Here is an 18,169-nt window from a genome sequence, read left to right as displayed (position 1 = left end):
TTGACTCACGTAGCTGAAGTTGCGTATCTTAGTTCGAACCCCCCCGCTAGTGTAGCCCAGGCCTTGGGCTTGGGCTCTGGGGCTGAAAAATCACTGTGGAGACACTCGGGCTGGAGTCTAAGCCCTGGGACCCGTCACTCTCTCACAGTCCCAGAGCTTGGGCTCCAGTCTGAGCCCAAATGTCTACACAATAATTTTTTTCAGCTCCAGGGTCTGATCCCTGTGAGCCCGAGTCAGTTGACCTGGGCCAGCCACAGGTTTTTTATCCCCTTGTAGACATACCCTAAGTGCCTTAAAAGAAAGTCTAGGGGTTTTGCAGATGCTTTCAACTACAAGTTCATTCTTTTTTCCACCAGTTCTGTCTACATATTTGACACTTATGCCTACGACTCCTGCTGCCTATTCACTACCCTTGACTCTCTCCTCAAGCCTCTTCTGCAGCTGCCCCCTCCTCTTTCAACCTAGATCTTGCTGGGGGGGTTTCCCGAAGGAGAACATTGATATACCAGAGGCAGTGTTCCTCTTCTCCCCTTTCTTTCCAACCTTCACCTTCTCTTCCTTCACCCTTTCACTAATACAGAGACATCCTTCCTAACCGCCTCTTCCATCCCATTTTTGTGGTCCATTAATTTCCTGGTCTTCACCTTCAAGCTCCTGGAGTGTACTGTCTACTTCAGTTACCTCTAACTCTCTCTGTTCCTTCACTGTCTCACTTGGTGGCTCATCCTCTTTCAACCCCCTTTTCCAGTCTGTTCTTCAGGCCTCTATTCTTGGTCCCTGCCTCTGCACTGTTCCTCCTGACTCCACCCCCAGTGACCTCATCAACTCATGGTTTTAATTACTATGTCTGTGCAGATGACTTCAAAATCACTCTGATCTTCTCCACCCTCAGTGTATTTATGCATCCCTAACTGTCTCATCAATTCTGGATGTCCTGCCCCAAACTCAAATTGACTGTGGCACAAATGGAGTATTTATCTCAAACACTTTTTTCCTCCCTTCTCTGTCACTGTTCATAATTTCATCATCCTCCCAGTTACCCAGGTTTGTAACTTTAGTATCATTATTCGACTTTTCTCTCTCCTAATCCCCATACATTCAGTCTTAAATTCTACAGATTCTTCATCTGCATCTCAAACATAATCCTTACACTATGCTCTATACATATTGCTAAAACGTCGATTCATGCCCTAGTCATCTGTTGCCTTGATTATTGTAGCCCGTTGGGGTCTTCCCTTACTCTCATATTTGGTTCCACATATCCTTCCATCAAGGTACCATTAAAAGCATCTTTCTCGTCCAAAGCTCTGACCATCTCTTTCTCTTATTAACACGTACCCAAATACCTAACTTGCACTGACTCTAAATCCTTTGTCTCAAGGCTTTACATTGTCTCTTCTATCTCCCAGCTTCCCTGTTCATGCCTTACATTCTGCCAACTTTGCATAGCATGACAGATCCTTGGTGGTCTCCTCCTATACGTGATTCTATGCCTTTTCTTACATAGCCTCAAGACTTAAAATAACCTCACTGACTCAGTGAGTCATGCAGCCATACTCGACACCTTCAAATGCCTTCTCAAGATTGACTGACTCCTTTGGTTATTTTTGCAACCATGGAGATAATTTGGTTGGGTAGAAAGTATATTGGAAATTAGGAATATATGAAAAACAGTGGTCCCAGAAAAAATCTCTGACCTGTAAGAAACTGTGACTTTTGTAAAAAAAAAAAAAAAAAAAAAAAAAGTAAGAGGGGAGGAAAGATGACACCAGTATATACAGAGGCTGAGATAGATAAATAGATAGATATAGATATGTGTGTGTGTATGTATGTGTGTATGTGTGTATATATGTGTATATACACACCTGAAAGAGCAATGCATTTGCATCATGTAGGTATAAATAACCATGTACAAGGATGAGAAAGAAGCAACATACTTCCCTTTTTACATCAAGTGTCCTAAATCTGAATCTTGCTTGTGGAGTATGTTTTAGGCCAGGGGTCGGCAACCTTTCAGTAGTGGTGTGCCGAGTCTTCATTTATTCACTCTAATTTAAGGTTTTGCGTGCCAGTAATACATTTTAACGTTTTTAGAAGGTCTCTTTCTATAAGTCTATAATATATAACTAAACTATTGTATGTAAAGTAAATAAGGTTTTAAAAATGTTTAAGAAGCTTCATTTAAAATTAAATTAAAATGCAGAGTGCCCCGGACAGGTGGCCAGGACCAGGGCAGTGAGAGTACCACTGAAAATCAGCTCGCGTGCCACCTTCGGCACGTGTGCCATAGGTTGCCTACCCGTTTTAGGCTCTTCTTAATTCTTTAATGCCAAAGTAGCATTTTCTATTCCAGTGTTCACTGTTGGTAATGAGGCCTCAGGTAAAGTGAACTTCCAACTACAGTTCTTAAGGCACAAGTAGTTTTTCATGTTAATAAAAATTAAATTTTACAGTTCTGTACCCTCATCTCTTTCCTCCGTCCCCCCAAAAAGAAAAAAGTGTACAGTGTAAAAAAAAAAATCCCACTGAAGTCTGAGGAATTTAAAACACACAAGACAGAAAATTCAAGAAGTTCAAGACTTTCATAGTATTTATAATTCTGAATTATTTGAAAGTTGAACATGGGGGATGGGTGCCAGGAGTAGCCCCTGTTTTTTAATCCAGGCACTGTTTCCCTCTCTGGCCATGGGCAAGTAATTCAGTCTGGTTGCCTTTGTTTCCCTATGTATAAAATTTGAGTAATACTGACCTACCATGCAGGGTTTTTTGAGGATTAATTAGCATTTGTAAAGTACTTGGAAGAAGAAAAGGGCCATGGAGCATGTTTTCTGAATTAGTGATAAATACAACGAGGCGCTCAACAAATAACTAAACATTTTGTTACAACATAAGGGGCATATTCTCCCCTTTTTCCTCTGTGCAAGCATTTTACTGACATCCATGGGTGTTCCACTCTGCACTCTGGGGAGTATAATAATGACTGTACTCTGGCCAACAGACTAAAATTAAACAAAATTCAGCCCTCTCCTCTGAGTTTGACGCCACTGGCCTAACGAGTAATCAAAAATAATGTGTTTGTGCAATGTGGATGAGTTAAGGTTGCTATGAGAACTACTGCTACTTAAATTTTTTTACCCTGATGTTTAAATTTTCACCCCTGTTGCATTTCAATGTGTTCTTTTTCATTTCACTTCCTAGATTTTTTTTTTTTTAATAAAGAAAAATATAAGAGAGCAGAAAAACAAAAGAATCGCACTGGTGCATGGTTCTTTGGGAGACATTACCTGTCCTAGGGCACAGCCTGGGAACCTGCTCCTCAGCCATGTCTTGAAAAATTTCCCATATGCTTGGGCTCTGCACTTCAGAATGCTTTCCTGCCACCACACCAGGGAAGATTTTAAGAATTGTTGGGGTTACAGATGAACATGTAGGAAAAAGGCAGCAGGTCTTGGTGGTTTTTGTCTTGAACTTTTCCCTTTACATTTAATATGGCAGGAACACAGTACCCCTATAGGTTCTGTCATCCTTCCAATCCCCATCCCAGATGCAACTGTCTGGAGGCTGGAATTCACTGTGGATTGTGAACCCCAGAGCAAGGGAAACTTCATTGAGTGAGCAGTTTTCAAATATGAATAACTTTGGTCAGTCTTAGCTCAAGTTTATGCAGCCTTAAAGGTGATGTGCCCCAAACAACCATGTAAATCAGCTGTCTTGTGAAAGACTGAACCTGAGAATGGTGGAGGTGTTCAGATATGGTTTTTAGCTCTCATTTGGAGCTCTTGGTCATGGAGAGCATTGTCTTTGGTCTTTCCTGTCCAATATGTCTTTCCAGCTGTGAATCAGTTGTGGAAGAACACTCCTGACTTCTCACTAGGGCAATGACATTGGCAAGTAATGTCTAAGTTCTGGCAGCCATATGTAGTAGTCAGAAACTCTGCTCTACTTGATTTTTTTATAGTACTGGGGAACTGTTGGCCAGTTGTCAGAGTGATGCTGTATGGCCAGTTTAAAACTTAAAACATGTTGAAATTTAGCAAAGAACTGCTGCTCTAAGAACAAGCCTCAGGCCAAGTTTGAACTTTAAAAAATTAGCTGCTTTAGTTATTTTAACTCAAGTAATATATCAAGATAATGGGGGGCAGGATTGTATTTTTATTCTGGCTCAGATAACTCAAAACCAGATTGACTTTCATACAGTTTTCCACCTTTTTTGAGCATGAAAAGTTTTAGCCCCTAAAGGAAACTTTCTCAGAAAGTGATGATTGAACTCAGGGTTAGAACAGATTTTGTTTTGCAACTATCTTTTATTATTAGGTATTTATGAAAATTAAAGGTTGCATTTTTAAAATTTATATTTGTTTGCAGTAGTGCCCACTACATGCAAGGCTCTTTCCAACCACTTTAAAGGGTCCTTGGTCTGAGGAGCTCATAATCTAAGGATAAACAAATAGATAAAATTAAGAGGAATAACAGGCAATTAATATACAGTCAGCTTGATTCACTATAGATGGTACACAGAGTCTTTAATACAAAGCAGCAATAATTATTGGTAAATTTTAGGCAATATAATTTAGTGACTAAGAAAATAAAAAATAGTTAAAGCATAAACAGGTTTAATATTCAGCAAAATCAGTTTTTACTGAAATATTCCCAACTTTTGTGGCATTTAAAAAATAGATATTAAAACCCAGGTAGATATCAGCATTGTTTGAAAAATCACATTTGTGCCTCTCTTGTCCTTTATTTTAAGCAAGATATAAAGAAGTCATGATGATGAATGCACAAAATAAAAATACAAAATTACAGAATAAAAGTCCATGAATCCAAGTTTCTTGAGGTTGAAGATTAATTCTGGAAAACAGTGCCATGTGCTTGACTCTGCTTGAAAGCCAACCATTTCAGCATTACCTGAAAATGTGATTGGCCTTTTCTGTTACATCACAGGAAGAAGAAATCCTCAGAGCAAAATTTGTCAAATATGTAACATCTAACAATGGAATATACAGTTGATTATTGTAAACCACATCATGAAAATCTCCCTGATCTCAGCCAATTTGCCCTCCAAATGTTGGTATTGCCGCCAGATCCTGTTCTTGTAGTATGTGGCTTCTCCAAATTTACCTATAAAATGATATTGTCTGAATATGATAAACTCAGTGAAGTAAAGCCTTTCTGAACAAAGAATCCCGTAAAGAATATTAGACATCAACTAACTCATAGTACACATGAAAATTTAATACATGAGTTTTAAATCAGTTTTTTATCACATATATTGCTTTCTTTTAAAGTTCACCACCAAAACAAATACTGAAAAATTCCCAGATATTTTTTAAAGAATAAACTTGCAAAGCTGTCTTCATATACTGTGCAGCGTTGTTTATAGGCTTGTCGTTCCCAGTATATTTCAGACAGAAGATAGGTTAGTTAATATCTTTTATTGGACTAAATGGGACTAGGTCAGAGTTCATAAATGAACTGTTAATGCACGTCAGCAGGGTACACATGAACGGTTAGTCCGTGGCAGGCTAATGCAGGGTAAATTCAAACCCCAGCTTGCCGCAAACTAATGTTTCTGTAGACAAGGCCTTTACCATCTTTTATATTGGTAAAATTTTTTTGTATCCCATCTGTAAAACCAGGTTCCCTTAATAGGATGTAAAGATGATGAAAGAGAGATTCAAATGAATAAATAATTTTTAGATGTTGCTAAAATTCTTTTTCTGTATGTGGTTTTAAGATGCACCATAATCTATCAGTGCTAGGGGCAAGTCCATTACACCATCAGTAAAAGAATCAATTCCTTTGCAGTGGTATAAAGTACCTGTTTCTAACTCTTAGGGTCAGGGTCATCTGCCCTTAAAGGTGTTACTAGTCCAGGCATGAATTACTGTCCTAGTCCTTGGGCTAATTTAATTTTGTTTTTTGCTTTTGTTTTTTTAATATGGAGGAAAGGAAGTTGAAAGGTCATATTATTTCTGAGTTAAAGGCATTTGTTTGAAGCTGCTCAGAAGTTTGAAATATTAAGTCACAGCAAAGTTAGTCGAGTTCATCTGAGGCAGCCAGCGATGCATTATCAATGTAGTTTATCACATAGAGACTACTGCCACCACATGGGTAGGGCAAATTTAGTTACATGTAACTTATTGTATTTGATTCTTTTGAACCACAACTTATGAATTAAGGTTTTGTGTAAAAAATAAGTATTACAAATCCAATGGCATTTCTCATAAGAATAGAGGTTGATGCCAGGTTTAGTTAAAATTTCTCCCCTTGCTCTACCTCTCACCCCCTCTGGAAGTATTGTTTGGTAGGCATCCACCTAACTGTTGTGGACCCACCCCAGAAGTTGCTTTATGCCAGTGGTGAAGTGATTTTTTGTGTGTATATAGGTGTGGATTGTGACTTTAGGAGCAGTCCTGAGCAAGATGTGGTAGGCAGACTGTACCAACCCAAGAGTTAGCCTCAGGAGGCATTGTGGCTCAGAGAAACAGCACTATGTCACAATACTTGTCCTGGTTTCGCCTTGCTTTGAGGACAGGGGATATGATAGGGAATTAATAATTATTTGTTGGTATATGACACCCTCATACTGGCTCAACTGCCCTATCTAGTGAGTTTGCGGATGGCGGGCTCACTGACAGCAATTCCTGGTGCCAGGGCCATCCCTAGGAGTGTGTGGGGCATGGGGCGGAAGTGATGAATCTGTCATTTCTGGGACTGACCACGCTGGCCAATCGCGCCAGCCGGTGGGCCCCCCCAAAGTACAGGGCCTGGAGCAGTCAGGTGCTCTTGGGAGCCCCGTGACCCACCCCTGGCCCTTTTAAATCATCCAGACCCCTTGGCAATTGCCCCCTTTGGTGGGCCTGATGGATGGAGGTGAGGGGTAGCTGCGGATCCACCATTTCCACTTACTCACCACTCTCCTGTTCTGTTGTGAGGGAGGATAGGGAAGAAGATAAGCCAACACACAATTCATGCTTATTCCTACGTGCCTAGATACTTGTCTGGAAAACCTCTGCAGGTGCAGTTTTTGTACCTATGTACATTCTGCTGCTGGAATACTGTGTCCTGTTCTGGTGTCCACAGTTAAAGAAGGATATTGATAAATTGGAGACAGTTCAGAAGAGAGTCATGAGAATTATTAACATTTTTTGAAAAACATGAATTACAGTGAAAGACTCCAAGAGCTAAATCTATTTCATTTATCAAAGAAAAGATTATGGGGTAATTTGATTAGTGTGTAAGTATCTACATGGGGAACAGAAATTTGATAATGGGCCTTTCAGACTTCCAGACAAAGATATGACAAGATCCAGTAGTTGAAAATTAAAGCTAGACAAATTCAGGCTAGAAATAAGGCATACATTTTTAACATGAGGGTAATTAATTATTGGAAGATTTAACAAGAATGTGGTAGAATATCACTTGAATTTTTTAAAATCAAGATGGGATTTTTTTTCTAGAAAATATGCTCTAGTTTAATCACAGCTATTGGACTTGAAGCACAAATTAATTCAGAGAAGTTCTGTGGCATGTATTATGTAGGAGGTCAGCCTAGATGACCACAAAGGTCCATTCTGGCCTTAAAATCTATGAATATATTTAGTGCAAGTCACGGTCAAGGCCATTAGCTGTAAAGTGCTTCGGAATAATAGGAGATGTAAAGAACCGTTTAAATTGAAAACAAATTAGGCAAATATTTATATTTTATTCTGCAACATATGAGATGTATTTAAAATAGAACCATAAAATGGAAACTTCCTTAGGTAAAATTTCTTCAAGGAAGAAATTAGGCTGGCATATTCATGAGCCAACCTAGCTTGAGTAAACGGCTTGTAAGACAGAGCGCCAGTAACACTAATGTAAATATTTTTATTCCAAAACTAGAAGAACATGTTCAGAATGATTAAATATTTAATACAGTTCTCTTTCTAAGTCAAAATTTACCAAGTTTTAATCTGTCACTTACTGGACTTAGTCTAGTTCAGGGTTTCTCAAACTTCATTACACTGTGACCTTCTTCTGACAGCAAAAATTACTACACGACTATGGGAAGGGGGATTGAAGATGGCAGTGGGGCCAAAGCTGAAGCATGAGCCCCATTGCCCATGGGCAAAGCCAAAATCTGAGCTCCGCTGTCCAGAAGGGGGTCCAAAGCTGAAGCTTGAGAGCTGAAGCTTGAGGGCTTCAGCCCTGGGCAGCGGGGCTCGGACTTTGGCTTCAGCCCTGGGCTCCAGCAAGTCTTAACGCCAGCCCTGTGACCCCATTAAAATAGGGCCATGACCCACTTTCGGGTCCTGACCCACAGTTTGAGAATCACTGGTATTGTTAAAATTATTTTTTACCTGTTAGCTGGGACAATGGAGCAGGAGTTCTGGAAAATTCTTACTTTGATTTTTGCAGGCTTATGTTGTGGACCTTCAAGCATTCATAGGTTAACAAAACTGCGCAATACGCAAATAACCCATCTAATGTTTTATTTGAGTATCTTCAAAGGATAAAACAATTTCATTGCACACCTTTTTGAGACAGATGCTAGTAGCAAAGCGAGTAGCAAGGAAAATGTATTGATTTAGGAGGGGGTTTCTTCCTCCAAAATTGCAGACAAATTTCATAGAATCATAGACTTTAAGGTCAAAAGGGACCATTATGATCGTCTAGTCTGACCTCCTGCAAAATGCAGGCCACAGAATCTCACCCACCCACTCCTGTAACAAACCCCTAACCTATTTAAATACAGATCTATGATGTTGGTGCTATTATTTCTAGTTTAGTTCACTATTCCCTCATTCTTTAAGTAGAAATCCAGCTGTAAGTAAAAAAATAGAAAAGGCTGGTTTTTATTTTACTTTATTTTATTTTTTAACCAGGAAACTACACCTTGCCTGTCCATGTTTTCTTCTACTGTCACTTTACAATTCACGACAATAAAACTTGTACAAAAAATCCTCAAAACATCTAATGTGTGTGTGTGTGTGTGTGTGTGTGTGTGTGTGTAGAAGATACTATAAACATATCAACAAATTAATTTTCATAATCATTGATTTTTGTTGTAGATTTTAGAGCATATGGAAAATTTGCTATGTTTACTTTAAATATGACAAAATGTCATGCTAGAGGGGTTTATGGATCTTCACATGCACCTAAGATCCCTGCTCCAAAGATGGTATAATCTGAACTATACTGTGATGCAGAATAATTGTCAATTAGCAAATAAGAAATTTCTGAGGAAAAACAAGATGTTGGTTGATAGCAAGCTAGGAACTATTTCCCTTGTTTGTTAGGTTGTGTGTGGGGAGAGGGGACAAATAAGTATGTCCTAAGACGTCTAGTCCTTTTACCAGAGCAGTGAACTTGGGGGCATGGGTTGGAGTAGGCTAGCTCAGCAGAAGAAATGATGAAGCCACTAGAGGCTAGCTGTGTCACGCTGGTGTTAGAGGGAAGGGAGAAGAAAGCCCAACTGTTGCTCTTTCTACAGCAAATATGAAAACATGCTGGGAAAGTAAAGAAGTCTTGGGCCCTTTAAAATACAGACTCTTCTCTCTCTCTCCGAGCTGTTGAAAGAAAGGCAGCACAGGGGAAGGATTTGATTATGTGCGTGAGAAATACACACCCTCATATTGTGCTGGTCAGGTCACTGAACAAACACAAATTGAAGGAAATGGCCTATCCCAGAGAACTTGCAACCTAAAAGACAAAATGTTATAAGTGGGTGAAATATTTTTGTTTTTCCCATCAATTGGCTTATTACAACTTTTCATCTGCCTAACCATTATAGCTATTATCAGATGGTGGTTTTCTGTAAACATTTTGGCAGAGGTTAGCTTAAGGAAAGGAACTAAAGGAAGCAAAGGCTGATGGCTTTGCAGATTTTGATGGGAAGTTTTCTCCAGGCAAATGGACAGCCTGGGAGAAAGCACATAGGGGTTTGTGGGAAAACCAGATCAGAAGATCATCAAGATTGGTGGTGCAAAGGTGCATGTCAGCATTATGTTAGGATGGTTATGCAGGGTAGAACTAAATTGTGAAAGGCTTTGAAGAGAAGGACAGGAAGGAAGCTAGTGATATAGAAAGGGGAGCTAATGGAGGGGCTTTGAGCAGGGGGTTGGACTAGATGACCTCCTGAGGTCTCTTCCAACCTTAATATTCTGTGATTCTATGACTTGAATGGTCATGTAGTCCACGTAATGACCAAAATGATGATTTTCAGAAGTAGCATACTGAATGGATTTAGAGAGGTGAGGTTCCAAGTGCCAAAGCCAGAGAAGAGGAAATTACAGTAAACAGAATGTGAGATGATCTTGGATGAAATTTTGGCAGTGAGAGCAGAGAGGAAATGTTTGTTCTTGAAGATGTTGTGAAAGGAGAAGTGGCAAGATTTAGACACTGCCTGTATTTGTGGAGCAAAAGAGAGGAGCGGAGATCAGGGGTTTGGATCATTAGCAAGGTGAGGGTGCTGTCCGCTGTGATTGAGAAAGAGGATAAGAATGGAGGACTTGAGGTGAAATAGCAAGAGCTTAGTTTTGACCATTTTGACATTCAGGTTGGGATTGTGTTAGGGGGCTTATTCCTTCACCCTCTCACTTCCCTGGTCCTTCTCGCATGAACAGAGAGCAACAATACCCGAAGTCCAGAGGTGCAGACAATTCGCTGTTTGTTGGGGTGAACGTCCAGCAAGCATGATTCCAGTTTCCTTCCTTAGTGTCCCCCTTCCCAGCTCTGACACCACAGAGCCTTGCCTGTGTTCCTGTTCCTGTTCCCATCCCCTGTTCCTATTTTCCCCTTTAACAAGACATGATTTTAATTCCCCTATCCCCAGTCCCTGCTCCCATTTCCCTCCCCCTCCTGATTGACTGCAGACTATATAGTAAAACCTGCATTTTGCTTAGCTATTCCTTAACCAATCATTTTAGTGAAATTTAACTAACCAATCCTAACATATTGTAATATGGTTATTTAACCAATTATACCCCACCACCTTAATTGGTTTACGCCTAACAAAATTAATTATACAGTAGACAGAAACAATTACAGAACCAGATAGAGACCATGCAAATAAACATACAAAACAATACAGAAGTGAGGATTTCACAACTACATCTATACAGACATAAGGGTTTTCCAGTTGTGTCTATTGATAAGTGAGTTCTTGCCAGACAGAATGTTATTAAACTAAGTTTCCTTTTACATCTTCTAGGCTCTACCCTTCCTCTGGAAGTGATAGGAATATCAGGACAGGATTGTATTCCTAATAGCCCAATAGCACCTTATTTCAATGTGACTAGTTTGGAATGTGAGGATGTGACCATCACTTCCCAGCTTATGGCTGCCTAACTACATCTTAGCTGACGGCCTTAGCCTGTCACAGTAAAAGAAGGCCATTACAGAGACAGACAGTGATTTTTGATTCTTTCTTTTATACCTCTATAACTAGCTAAGTGATAAGAATACACCTAAATTCTTAAAGTATAGGCCTTTGCAGACAGGCCTGAATATCTATATCCTAACAGACTGGACAAAGATGTCTGAAAGACATGCTGACATAGTGGCTTGAACAAAGGGAGGCAGGTCCCAAGTAGAGAGGCAAAAATGTGAGTCATCAGTACAAAGACAGTACTTGAAGCTGTGTTTGCAGACAATGTCACACAGGTATAAGGAGGAGAAACAGAGAAGTCTGTTGCATTTCTGGTTTTATTCCATCACTGTTGAGTTTAGTAGAAGTTTCCTGACTTTCTGCTGTAGTCATACCAGATAGATAACATAGAACTACTTCTACATACATGGTAGGAAAGAAGACAGGAGACTAGAAAACAAACAGAAGAAAATGCTGCCCATAGTAGTGGTGTTTGGTAAGAAGCAGATTTAGGTTTTTGTTCTTGATTTTACTGATCCTTTAAAAATATTCTATAATTATATACTATTTATGTAACTATGGATAGGTGTGAGAGCACGTAGTATAGTATTAAGCAGGTAGTGTGAGAACAGTGGTGGGTGAAGAATAAACCAAATGAGTAACTTTGGAGGAGAGCATGTAATAAGTGAGAGACTGTTGTAGGTGCAAGGGGTACTTTTAAATAGGATTTAGTGTTATGTTTGGGAGAAAGAAATACAAGATAATTCAGAAGTGAGATGAACCAAGTTAAATGTCAGGTGTAAAAGGGAGAACAAAAGGCAAGGAGTGCAGAGATAGGAGTGGAATTGTATGAAGTCCTGCAGGAAAAAAACCTATAATTTTACTCAGGTAACTGATTATGCAAGACTGTTCAAATGCTAATTCATTCTAAGAACATTATAGTATCACACTAACAGTGCAGCAACTGTTCTGGAGGTGTTAGTTCTCTTCTAAACTCCTATTTTCAGTCATTTGAAACTGTGTCCAAAAAAATCTATTTGGGGGTGAGACTTCTTTTGGTTATGGATTATTTTATGTGGAAAGTTTGAAGAAAATGTATTACTTTGTTTTGTGAGTTACTAGAATATGACAAGATGTCCTGTAGACATCAAGAATTTTATGCTTTTTGGTGCACAAATACATACGCTTAAAAAATCTTGTGATTTAAATCTTCAGACTTGACTTTGTGTATGGTGGAATGACAGTTGTGTGCTTTGATCCTGTTTGAAGGAATTTTGATTTTGCAATTACAAACTTTTGAACATTTTTCAGATCCGTTGGCCATGGGCAGCACACCTTTTTACTTTGTGATTTAAAATGAAGTCCTCCCCAGAAAAGTGACTTCGTTAAAGAAAAAAGCCTCTAAGGGTGTTCTGTTTATTTCAGTTATGCTTCATATCTATTTTGCTCAGTTTACAAGTAAAAAAGATGGATTTTCTCACTTCCTATTCTCCCACTTAGTCTGGATCTGAAACTCATGTGGATTTCTTTCCGGCTCATGTATCATTATTAATAATAGAGATTCTGAATTCTGCTTCCACTTTATGACTGTGTACCCTTCTTTTTGGATGCACAGGTATAATTATGGGCAGTTTTTGTACCTACAATGAGAAGTTAATTAACAATTCTCCTGATGATACACAGGAGAGAAAAGAATCCATCTCCTGCTCCTCTTCGTGTTGACTGCAGAACTTGCAGGAGTGAAAAATAGAAAACATTAAAATCATCAGATATAATGCTCACTACAACCAGGGAGCACATCAGTTCAGTAAAAAGATGGGATTTTTAAGTGGTCACTTTTCAAAGCAGAGCCATACTCCAAAGTATCATCCTCTGAATATTTATAGGTGTAGGTGTGTGTGCCACCATTCATAGGAGAGGAAACATTATGATGATCTAATCTGATCTGTGTAACACGGGCCATAGAATTTCATCCAGTAATTCCCACATTAATCCCTTAACTTCTAGTTGAACTACAGCATATCGTTTATAAAGAACTCCAGCCTTGATTTAAAGAATTCAAGTTATGCAGAATCCATGACAAGCTAGGTAAATTGGTCAATGCTTAATTAACCTCAGTTAAAAATGAGTGTTTTATTGGCAACCTGAATTTGTCTAGCTTCAGCTTCTAGCCATTGTCTCATTATACCTTTTGCTTGATAAAACATCCCTCTATCAGAATTTCCCCCTCTGTATATAGGTACTCGTAGATTATAATTAAGGCTGTGTTAGTCACAAGTATTTTTAATAGAAGTCATGGACAGGACACAGGCAGTAAACAAAAGTTCACGGCTCGTGACCTGTCCATGACTTTTACTATATACCCCTGACTAAAACCTGGGGGGAGAGGGGCGGCCTGGGGGGCACCACAGATGCCCGGAAGGGGGGGTGCGCACGGGTGCTGGGTGGGGGCAGGCAGGGGCAGGTTCCCTACCTGGCTCCTGGGAAGTGGCAACCTTCAGCTCCTAGCTCCATGTGCTGTCTCCACTCTGCCCCAAGCCCTGGTTCTGCAGCTCCCATTGGCTGGAAACTGTGGCCAGTAGGCCCTGCGGGGGCAGTGCCTGCGGGCAGAGGCAGCAGTTGGAGCTAGGAGCTGAGGGAGGGGAGTTCCTGTCGCCCTTCTGGGGAGCCCCCCCCAGGTAAGCACTGCCGTGCACCCCAATCCCCAGCCCTGAGACCCCCCACAACCAAACTCTTGCCACGGGAGGGCCCGAGACTGTCCCAGCAGCAGCGTGTGCGACTGGCCCAGGGGCTGCCTGAGCTGCTCAGGAGGCTCCCGGGCCAGCCACATGGACTTCTGCAAAAGTCACGGAAAGTCACAGAATCAGTGACTTCTGTGATCTCTGTGGCAAGCACAGAGCCTTAATTATAATCAAGTTACTCTCAGTTGTTTTTACAATCTTTTAAGGTGGGACTGAATACTGTACCACACATTTATAAACTACAGAACTACTTGAGAACAGCCCACTTCTTGTCCTGAGACAGTCATCCTTAATTTTTCCAATTTCTCACTGTTATACAAAAATGTTAACATGTTAAAGCTCAAGGATGTAACAAATGTAAATAATACTGTCTTTGTACAAGGGCAGTCTCAGTAAAGAAACTTTTTGGAGTTACAAGAAGTGGCATCTGAAGGAATAAGGGTTGGATGCTGTAACATTAACATCATGGCCAGATCATGACATCCTTACTCATTGATTTCAATAGGAATTCTGCCTGAATAAATCTTGAGTAAGGATTTCATGATTTTGCCTGTAGTGATTGATGATGATGGTGGTGGTTGTTCAAAGTTTACATAGCACCATACATTCACATGGAGCTTTACAAAGAAGTTAAAAACAAAAAACAGAAAACCTCCACCTTGGGACTAATGAGGCCAGACTCCTCTTGTAGCTCTGTGGCTCCTTAGTTCCCCCTTAGGCACATGGGCATTAGAGATATCATAGAGTGAGTTGCCAGAGCTTCCTTTGCTGGTGTGTGCTCTGAAATTTCAGTGAAAAGGGGGTTCACAGCTGGGAAGGGGCAGAAAAAAAATTATTGCAGTCGCAAAGCTACATTAGCTTTTGAGCAGATTAATGACAAGGCTGAGGTGTGTTCATCCTTACCCCCTATTCTTACTCTGTGCATGGATTCCTAGATCCTGTGGAGATTCTTTGCAGGGTCAGAGGTGGGTGGGGGAACAGGGCAGCGCCAGATATAGCATTCTCCCACCTTCTCTGACACAGAAAGGTGAAGGTCTGTACGTGGAGTCTTTCCATGTTTTTTGCATCGTTTCATCCCTTGGTATCACTTCCATCTTCACTTGTGTTCGCAGCTCCCTCTCAGGTTAGTACTTGCAGTAGATTTCATTAACATGCTCTTTATTCACCATCTTTCTGGTCCTTACTTAAGATGTCTAATAAGGCTGGTGCTTATGGCAGTTCTCCCAATCATACCTAGTACATTGCTGCCCCTTAGCTTGTGATATATCACTGTTTATTTTTACTATTTGTTTGCAATTCTTCAGCCATTTTTCAGTCCACATAAAAGTTTTTTATCCCTCAATTTTAATTAATTTTTCAAATAAGATACTCTTTCAAAAGCTACATCTACCATTTTTCTTTTTCTCCACTAGCTTTTGTAAATCTATTCCACAAAAAGCTGTCATGTATGTTTGGCATGATTTGTTGTTTATAAGGGAGTACACACAAGAATAGTTATTAAATAGTACATAAAACCAATGCATCTTTCATGTCTGAATAACTTTACCATAATCACTTTCATGTCTATTGCATAGACTTTATTAAATATTTATCTTAATCTTTTAAAAATATTAAAAAGAAGAAGAGCATTTCCCTGCTCCAGTGTGTAGTCTGTTTTACCTAAACCAGGGGTCTTAAAGTCCCCGCACGCAGGCCATATGCTGCAGGAGACCCTCCCCACTGTGCCCCTCAGAGAAGGGACGCAGTCAGATACACTGCCAGCACTCTCAACTACAGGTGCCGCCTCCCGCAGCTTCCATTGGCTGGAGGAGAGGGACTGACATATCATCACTAGTTGCTGGGCAGAGTCAGCCATGGAGGCAGCATCATTAGTTGCTGGGCAGAATCAGCCATAGAAGCAGCAACACTTTTTTCCCATGATGAATACAACTCAAAATACTGAACACAACTGTCTGATGCACACCTTGCTACAATCCCGAAGGTTTCAACTGCTCAGTCACTGAGGCCAAACATTAACGTACTGACAGAACTGAAACATTGTCAGGTGGCTGGCCAACACTAAAAACTCTCTGAGAGGTGAAGAATTGTGTAGTTGTATGACAGTTTTATTATTTCTAAGAATTTTGAAATAAAAAATACAGTATAAATGTTTTCTTTTCTGAACACCATCTTCAGTGACATTATTGGCTCACTGGGAGGATTTGAGGTCTGGTACTGGCCGTAAGGCAAATTGAGTTTGAGACCCCTGACCTAAACCATCATGCTAATTTGTTAGTGCATGTGTATAAAAAGTAATGTCCATTGGCCAAAATGAAATAGAATTGGATTCATGCTATGTTTTTGCCTTTACTTTGTTATAAAAGTAATGTTGTTGACAAAATAGTCAGTCATTTTCTTGAGAGTCCAGGTGTTTTGGTAAGATTAAAAATATAGCATTGCTACAATTATGGTTGAGGGTACACTTTTGTGTGAAGCCCTTGTTTTAAGGAGTTTTTAACTTTCTAGAAAAACTACCATTAGGAATGAAATGTCTTGTACTTCTTCCTATGCTAATAGTAAAATTTTTGTGACAGTTTATTTAAATTTCATGAGGTTGTTTTCCAAGTTTCCTGAATGTTGAAAATAGCCATTCATTAATTTGACAAATTACATATCCTTTTTTTCCAGTGAGCTACTTCAAGCAATGTCATTTTAAGAATTCAGACTTGGCATATGTCTTAGTAAACATTCCTTGTTGAGGATGTGATGCTTGTGGTTTTTTTTTTTTTTTTTAAAGTAGATGGGAAAATAGTTGTAAAGGAGTAGACATCTGTATATTGCAAGAGGATAATGTCCTTTTTTTTGTAAACAAGTATGCACTGAGTGCAATTATCCCTCTGAGAGTGTTTCTGTACTTATTGAAATAACAACATAGGACCAAATTCAACCCTAGTGTAAGCAAACACAATTCTGAAGTCAGTGGAGTCTTGGAAGGATTGAGTTTGCTCCTACTATATGAGTTTTGAATTACTGTTTGAAGAAATACAGTTAGGGTTATGATAGTAGTTATAACATTGACTTCAATGGGAGTTGTATGTGCATATGACAGGGCTGAAATTGGTTCATAGTCTCACCTGTTCATTTGCCAGATAGAGAAATGTCTGGGCTGAATTTTTCACCAAAAAAGGCAGAATTGTAGGGCCAGATCTTCAGCCAGATCATTGATTTTAATTGAGTCTTTGATTTTCACCAGTGGAGGCTTTGGTCTATATCGGGGATGGACAGCCTAGGCCCGCAGGCTACTTCCGGCCTGTCAGACCTTTTAATATGGCCCTCGAGCTCCCGCTGGGGAGCAGGGTCGGGAGCTTGCCCCGCTCCGCCCACCCGGTGCTCCCCAGCTCCTGACTCACAACTCATTGATGAGCACCATCTTCCTGCACTCAGAGCCATACTGTGCAGGTGCGACCAGCACCGCTTACCCAGACTTCATCCCGCTGTTTCTGGGATTGGAACCCTGCTCCTACATGGCAGTGTGCCTTATCCCTGAAGTGCCAGCCTTCTCGCACCAGCCTCCACCCAAACTAACCAATGATCAAGGCCAGCTGCATCACAGGATACCACCCTCTAGACTTTCGAAACTGCCCAGGGACCTCACTTGTCCCAGCTAGGGGGCGTGGTACAGCCGTCTTGGTGTCACTGCCAGCAGGGCCTCTAGGAGTCCCTGGTACCGTCCCTGTAGAGCACCCCCCCTGCGACACACCCCATGAGTCCCTCTCCTCCCACTTCAGTAACATCCCTTATAGAGTCCCTCCCCCGCTTGGGTAACATCCCTTATAGAGCCCCCCTCTGAATTGTTAATTTCATGAGCATTCATGGCCCACCATACTATTTCCATACCCAGATGTGGCCCTCAGACCAAAATGTTTGCCCACCCCTGGTCTGTATGAATGTAAGAACTGCCATATTGGGTCAGACTTGGGGGTAGTACACAGAATAGGACAATTCTGGAGAGTTCCAATCCTATCTTCACCTCTAGCTTCTGGCAGTCAGAGGTTTAGCGTTACCCCAAGCATGGGATTATATTCTTGACCATCTT

At 40.4% G+C, this 18,169-nt stretch overlaps 1 protein-coding gene across 7 annotated transcripts in view; it reads left to right on the top strand.

The window, feature by feature from the left end:
* The window catches only part of UNKL (unk like zinc finger), a 147,270-nt gene that overhangs the window by 61,425 nt on the left and 67,676 nt on the right, over nucleotides 1-18,169 (top strand). The gene's annotated exons all lie outside the window — the stretch shown is intronic.

The sequence above is a fragment of the Gopherus flavomarginatus genome, chromosome 9, assembly GCF_025201925.1.
Source record: "Gopherus flavomarginatus isolate rGopFla2 chromosome 9, rGopFla2.mat.asm, whole genome shotgun sequence".
Classification (NCBI taxonomy): Eukaryota; Metazoa; Chordata; order Testudines; family Testudinidae; genus Gopherus; species Gopherus flavomarginatus.
This window is presented reverse-complemented; position numbering and strand designations above follow the sequence as displayed.